The 8,052-nt window shown below is 41.1% G+C and overlaps 1 pseudogene; it reads right to left on the minus strand.

The window, feature by feature from the left end:
- Window positions 1-6,500: 6,500 nt before the first annotated feature.
- On the minus strand, window positions 6,501-7,464 carry LOC102862137 (annotated as a pseudogene).
- Between the last annotated feature and the right edge of the window lie 588 nt (window positions 7,465-8,052).

Raw genomic sequence — 8,052 nt, forward strand, 5'->3', positions numbered from 1 at the left:
TTAAATCAAATCCATAGGAACCAATATAAACTACTCATATGCAAGTTCAAGCTGAAGCTAAGGAAAATTAAATCAAATCCATAGGAACCAATATATGAACTTGAATCTAGCCCACTTGAATTTCAGAACAGAATCTTAGGAACAGGTTTGAGGCCTTGAACACCAATAAGCGAAGACAAGATGAATTGTGGGAGGATATCAAGAGTATCATAAAGGAAGAGTGAAAAGGTCATTATAAGGACAGGGGAGGAATAAAAGACAAAAATGGATGTCAGAAGAGATGAATATTGCACTAGAGCACCAAGAAGCCAAAGCAGAGGGAAGAATTCAAGATATTAAAGAGCTGAACAGAAAATTTCAAAAGGCAGTGCAGGAAAACAAAGTAAAATATTACAATGAAATGTGCAAAGAGCTGGAGTCAGAAAATCAAAAGGGCTGAATTTGCTCAGCATTTCTTAAACTCAACAACTTGATGAACAAATTCAAACCTTGAGTTGCTATACTTAAGGATGCTTTAGGCAGAATACTGAATGGTCCAGGAAGTATTAAAAGAAGATGCAAAGCGTATACAGAGTCACTGTACAGAAAGGAATTGGCAGACACAGAAAAATTTCATGAAACAACGTATAAACAAGAGCCAGTGGTGAAGAAGGAAGACGTTCAAGCTGCTTTGAAGGAATTGGCAAAAAAAATAAGGCCCCAGGAATAGATTGTATACCAATTGACATATTTAAACTAAAAAATGTTGCCCAGATGTGCTCACAAGTTCTGTCAAGAAATCTGGAGGACAACCATGTGACCAATAGACTGAAAGAGATCTATATTTGTTCCAATTCCAAAGAAAGGTGATCCAACAGAATGTGGAAATTATAGAATAATATCAATGATATCACATGCACATGGGTTTTGACTGTGTAGATCACAACAAGCTGTGACTGACTTTGAGAAGAATGGGAATCCCAGAACATTTGATTGTGCTAATGCGAAACCAATACTTGGACAAAGAGGCAGTCGTCAGAACAGAGCAAGGAGACACTACGTGGTTCAAAATCAAGAAGGGGGTCCTTCAGGGATGTATTCTGTCTCCATACCTTTTCAATCTGTATGCAGAACAGATCATCCAAGACGCTGGGCTGCACGAAGAGGAATGTGGCATCAGGATTGGTGGAAGAGTCATCAACAACCTGCATTATGCAGATGACACAACCCTGCTTGCTGAAACTGAGAAGGACCTGAAGTGCTTGCTGCAGAAGGTCCAGGACTGCAGCCTCCTATATGAATTGAAGCTCAACTTCAAGAAAACAAAGATTCTCACCACTGGGCCAATTGGCAGCATCAGTATGGATGGTGAAGAGATTGAAATAACTACCAGTTTTAGTTTGCTTGGCTCCACAATCAACACTCTTGGTAACAGCAGCCAGAAAATTAAAAGACGTATTGCAATGGCAAAGTCTGCTGTTAGGGAAACTGCTGTTACCAAGTGTGGCATCAGGACTGGTTGAAGATTCATCAACAATGTGTGTTATTCAGATGGCACAACCCTGCTTGCTGAAACTGAGGAGGACCTGAATCGCTTGCTGCAGAAGGTCAAGGACTGCAGCCTTCAATATGGCTTGAGGCTCAATATCAAAAAGATAGATTCTCACCATTGGACCAATTGGCAGCATCAGGATGGATGGTGAAGAGATTGAGATAGTTAACAATTTTAGTTTGCTCGGCTCTACAGTCAACATTCTTGGCACCAGCAGCCAGGAAATTAAAAGATGTATTGCAATGGCAAAGTCTGCTGTTAGGGACTTCTCCGAAGTACTGAAGAGCAGTGGTGTCACTATGGAAACTAAGGTGCCTCTGATACAGGTCATGGTATTTACAATCACTTATTTTGTGTCAGAGTTGGATGATGACTAGGGAGGATACAAGGAGAATTGATGCTTTTGAGCAGTGGAGAAGAGTATTGAGTGTACCATGGACTGCTAAGAAAACAAAAGATTCATCCTGGAGAGGGTTAAACTGGGCTGCTCCTTGGAGGCAAGGATTTTGAAGCTTCATCTGACATACTTTGGACATGTTGCAATGAGGAACCAGTCCTTGGAGAAGGATGTCATATTTGGGAGGTTGGAGGGTCAGCAGGGGAGGGGAAGACTCTCTATGAGGTGATTGATTCAGTAACTGGCATAATGGGGGTAGGTGTGTTAAAGACAATGAGATTGGCACAGGATAGAGCAGGGTTTAGGGCTGTTGTACATAGGATCTCTATGAGTCGTAGGCAACTTGATGGTACAAAACAACAACAACAACAACAATCTCTTCTCGGACTTTTGGTTAAGATATAATGTAGTTGGAAGCAGGAGTGGCATCCACTTCCTAAATAACATGCCTCTAGAAACTCTATAAACTTTGATAAATGTTGATAGTTGTAGAGGGGGGTTAAGCCTTTTGTTCATAGAGTCACTATGAGTTGGGTTCAACTCGAAGGCAATCAACAAACAAAAAAATTTTTTAATATCTGGGCTCATTAGAAGAAAATATCTTTAAACCCAGTAAGACACAATGTTATCAAATAAGGTGCGTATATGGATGGATGGATGGATGGATGGATGGATGATTGATTGTTGTTAGGTGCCATTGAATCAACTAGATTTCATAGCAAGCTAGTGAACAGTAGACCAGAACCATGCTCCACCCTGCACCATCCTCCTGATCTCACCATGCTCAGTATTACAGTCACTAAGTCAACCCATTTTGTTGAGAGTTTTCTCCTTCACTGATAGCTTTACCTTTCCTAGTATGATAACTTTCCCCAAGGACCTCCTGACAATATGCCCCAGGTATATAAGATGAAGTTTCACTATCCTTCCCTCTAATGAGCATCCTGGTAGAATTTGCTTTAAGACAGATTTGTCCATGGCATATTCAATACTCTTCTCCATAATCACAAATCAAGGATATAAATTCTTTCTCATTCTTCCTTATTCATTATCTAATTTTCAGATATATCCGGACTAATACAGACTAGCCTTCCACTTCTGAAAGAAAATGGCTCCTAATGCCATATGAAAAATAGAAGAATATTGTTAGATATGGGATAAAACAAATACACTAATATATCAATAGTTGAATATAGGTAGTGTATTAATGTTGTTCATTACCTAACTCCATCAGCTTTTCAATATGCTCTTCTTCAGAAAAAAATATTGGGGGAAATAGATGTTCAACAATAGTAAGATAAATCACATCACAGGGAGACAAAACAGGCACAAGCTTTTGAGAGAAGCCTGTAGACAATAGAGGATTTGGAGATATGGGCATCAAGAATTGTCACTGGCAGAAGAGGAAAGTATACATCAACCTTTTCCTGTGATAGACCATCAGAATATATTCAACAGATACAGTTAATGAAAGATAAATGTCTTCTATCACTATTCTTCCCAATGCAATCAAACTCCCACTTTCTGAATGCTCTCTCAAGAGGGAACAGAAAGTCCTGAACCCTGTGCCAATTGCTTTGTCTCCATTATCTCTTTTACTTCTACTAAAAAGTGTAATAGCAGGTTTTATGTATTTAATTTTTGCCTTTATAACATTGTCATCTACCCCTTCTTTCCAATAAGATCACATTTTTCAAAAGGAGATTAACTTTCATCACTGAATGCAGACTTGGTGACTTATTCTGCGTGGTTAAAGATAAAGACTTGTAATACATGTGAGACCAAGAAGATGCTTTCTCCAGAGAAACCTTGAGATCAGTCAGTCACTGATGGAAAACTTCTACTGGTTCCTCTCAACTGGTGGCCTAGAGAAACTGTCCATTTTTTCATGCATCCTGAGTCCTTTAGAATGTGCTAGATTCCTTTTTGATCAGTTGAAACATTTCTGTTGCTTGCAAAAAACCTCTCTAAATGACAAAAGCAAAGTAATAATTATCATTATAAAAATAAAGAAATGCAAACATGGAGGGATTATGTATCTTTGGTAAGTCATTTAATATTTCTAACTCATTTAATATTTCATAATCTATCTTTTTCTATCCTTACTTTATTGTCCTCTCTCAAAAACCTCAAGTCCTACATTCAAACCTGAAGAAAATCCTCTCTTGGACACTTACTGACTTAAGTAAACCAGTAAGCCTGAACAACCTTCTATATGCATCTAAATGTCAGTATTTTGATTGGTAAAATGGATAAACAATAATATATACCTCATAGAGAGGCCAAGAGCATAAAATGAGCTTATTTAAGGTGTTTAGACAGTACTTGACACATAATAAACCTACTTACATCAAGTGGACTTTGGTGCATAGTAACCTTCTGTTGGGCTTCTGAAGTTGTAAATGTTAATTGGAGAAAACTCTTCATCTTTCCCTTGAGGAGTCCTTAGTGGATTTAAACTACCAGAGGCACACATTACTTGGCTAGCGGTGAAACAAACTGCAGACTACACCAGAGCTCCTCTGACACATAGTAAGTGCTCAATAAATGTTAGATTTTATGATAATGATGTTATCAACCAGGCTTGTGGTGAGGGGAAAAAAGGGGCGGAGGAGTATTTGAAGAGAGTTTATTGAAGAGAAATAAGAAGCTTAGCTAGGCAATGGAGTGTTTGTGTCCAGCTGCTAACCAAAAGGTCTACCGTTGAAAACCACCAGTTAGTGGCATAGTACCACATTTAAACAAGTGAGGGCAGAATAAAGGACAACTAACAAAAGATGAGTAAATCTATTCAGGTCTAGAAATATCTTCAGGCGTTAGCAGAAGGCTGTCAATTAAGAGCTTGTCTCAGGGGTAGAAATTGAGACACAGAGGCACAGAGTCATGAGCTATCTCTCTGAAAAAGCCAGAGGGCATAAAAATAGCACAACCCCTCACTGCCCCAGAGTGGAAAGCAGATAAACAGCCCATAGCCCAGACCCATGGTGCTTCTAGAGCCACACCAATAAGAAGAGGTTTGTTTATTCATTGCTGATTCAGAGACTCAGAGTTGTAATACTGAGAATGGGGTTTATTAGGGAAGGATATTGGAGAGTAGAGGAGGCAAAGAATATCAACAAATCCAAATGCAGGTTTTAGCCCAAGTTTGTTTTTTGGTTTTGTTGTTGTTGTTTGGTTTTTTTTTTTTTGTTTTTTTTTTTTGAATGGTCAAACAACATTTTGAGTCAAATGTTTTAATGGTACAATTAAAATGATGCAGTTAGATTTCAAATATATTTTGTCAATATATTAAAATTTTTTAAAGTCGTGTCCAGGCAAGGTGCTGTTTAAAAAACCACTATTAACTGTCCACGGATGTAAATTATCAAGTTACTTAAGGTAATTTTGACATCAAATGCCGTTTTAAACAAAAAGTAACTGTTTACTTCTCAAAGCAAATAAGAATTAGAGGGAGCCTCTGAACTTGTAAACTAAACATTCTGACACAAATGCACAGAATAAATTTGGCAACAGTAAGGAAAGGTCACCGTTACGTTTTGAGATGTGTAGTGTTTGGATGTTGAGCAAACTTTTGGTCTTGACTCTCACTTAAGAGTGCAGTTCTCAGTTTTGGCCATCGGAAAAGGAAACTGCCCACACAGTGATCCCAAACCGATTCATTAGATAATGAAGCATTTGGATTCCTATGTGAAATATAGGAGCAGACAGCAAATGCCAGATGGACAGACTGACTGCGTTCTCGCCTTGCACTCTCCCAGTGCCCCCATTTTCATGAGGGACAACACTCAGTCACTGCAGTGTTGACATTCCCATGTACTTGTGTCACGGGAGCACATTCAGGACTCAGCTGCAAACGGCGGTTGTACCCCACTGGTAAAAGGCTCGAGATGGTTTGATCTCATGGATTTGCCTAAATGTCACATCGATTCCACTGTCCTCACTCCAGCTGATAAGAGAGTATGTGTGTGTTCTATGGCTACTTGCTTCCAAAATGCACAATTTAATATGGAAAGAAGATGCTATGCGTATCTCTCTACCACCAAGGAGATGGCACAAGAGTTTCCACGCCCTCCACACACATCCCCACCCTGCCTTTCTCTAGAGTGTGGAGGGCTGCAGTCCAGCATATAAACTGTACAAGAGGGGGGAAAAAGTTCATTGTGCACTGGCTGCTTGAGGAAAAGCTTTGGAGGAGTCGAGAAGGCAAGGGGAAGCCTTCCAGTTGTACAGCTTTGCTCTTAGTGTGCTCTTGTGCTGTCACAAAAATTGGGAGACTTTAAGAAAAAGCCACGGTGTGAGTCACCTGTAACTTCTATAACCTGTGATGAGATGATTCTTCCGCATCTCCTTCGCCTAGAATCAAAGCTTTGCAGCAGGCAAGCCAGACATCTGTCACTGGACGCGTGGAATGGCACCTCACAGTGAAATGGGCACCAGCGGGCAGAGGGTAGAAGCGGTCCTTTGAGAAACAGCTGTGGCACGAGTGAAGGCCAATGCTACGGCACAGCTGGCAGCCAAGGAGCCCACACTGAGCTTTGATCTCGTAATAGTGGGAACACCATCTCTTCCCCATCACAGCTGATCAGCAGCCTCCACAACAGGCTCTTTGAGGAGAGAAGACGGCGGAGCGTGGGTCCATGGCTGAATGCATTATCGGGATATAAACACCGTCCATGTTTGGCATGACAAAAACTTTCTGAAACTCCTGCTCCAGTTTCTTCTCTATCCAGTCTGTCATGTGAACCAAAGTCACTTCTCTCCGAGTTTTGGCCGAGCTTTTAGCTCCACATATGGTGGCTTCCGGAAACCGTACCAGATCCGGTCTGTGGGGGGCGGAGGAATGTTCACCGCCAAGGTGCCTCTGCATTCCTGCACTTCCACGGTCAGCAGCAGGGGAGTGTTGGACACCTCCTCAGTCTTCTTTTTTATAAACTGTCTCTGTTGCTTTTTGGATATATTTTGACTTGGTAATTTTATCCACAAATCTCATGATCTTGCTTGTTCGATGACCTCCAGCATACCCTTTAGCCCCTGGGGGGAGCTGTTTGTCTCCCCCACTGGGCTCTGGGGCGTCATCTTCATTCGAGGAACCAGCGCTGAAAGATTCTTCATCGCTGTCGGCCAGACAGTACGCTCTGGGCCTGTAACCTTCTTTGCCAATCTCTCCAACCTTCAGGGCTTCAACAAGAGGCTCTTTACCTAGTTTGGTCAAATTCATTTTGGTCTCGAGAGTCATCAGAAAGGACCCATTGTAGGACATTTCCAAATCAATCCAGAGTCCTTGGTGATCAACGTAAGGTTTGAAGGCCTGAAGGACTTTTGGCACAGCCACCCCCATGTCAAGTTCTGTCAGCGTCAGCTCATTCATAAAGTAGGGGAGCTTTATTTTGCTGAGTTTCATTTGAATTTTCTTAGACACCAGATCAGACCAGTATTTCTCTCCCAAAAAGTCCCAAAATATTCTTCCAAGCAAGGCGTTCACCCAGGCTTCCAGTTCTTCCTCCTCAGGGGGTTGAGCCTCTGGCAACTTTTTCCCAGCGGTGGTTAGCCCAAGTTTTAAGGCACAACTCCTCAGTCTAGGCTCTGGTTTCAGTTCAGCAGTCAAATCCATATCATGCAGCAAGGTTTGCTTCAGAGTAGTTATAAGTCAGCATCTCCATTGATCTGGAACAAACAGCACACACTTTTAACTGACTTTTATCTCAGGGCTCCTCTGCTTACACCTTGCCACAGTTTCTCCACAGTAATGCCACAGTCTATCCACCACCCAGTCTCTCGCCAGGGTCTTGTTTCAGTTTCCCTTAAATCTTGCCTGCCACCACAAGTCTTGCTCGCCTCAAGTCTTGCTGTCAGGTGTGGAAAGCACTCTTTCTCTTTCCCTAGTACTATAGCTGTTGATGATTTAGGAACCATGTGTCTTCAGTTAAAGCCACTTCAGACCAGAAGGGCCTAACTCTAATAGCTAAAAAAAAAAAAATTAACCAACTTTTAGGCTAACATCACAGAGCTGAAACATCTGTTTTCAAAATAACAACTGTGAAAGACATGGTCAGTTTTTTCTTATCAAAGAGAGAGCCAAGGAAATAAAGAAAATAAATACTCTGCTCTTTCTGTCAGCTTAATC

This window comes from Elephantulus edwardii, unplaced genomic scaffold (assembly GCF_000299155.1).
Source record: "Elephantulus edwardii isolate Elephantulus edwardi_28Jun2011 unplaced genomic scaffold, EleEdw1.0 scaffold00061, whole genome shotgun sequence".
NCBI lineage: Eukaryota > Metazoa > Chordata > Mammalia > Macroscelidea > Macroscelididae > Elephantulus > Elephantulus edwardii.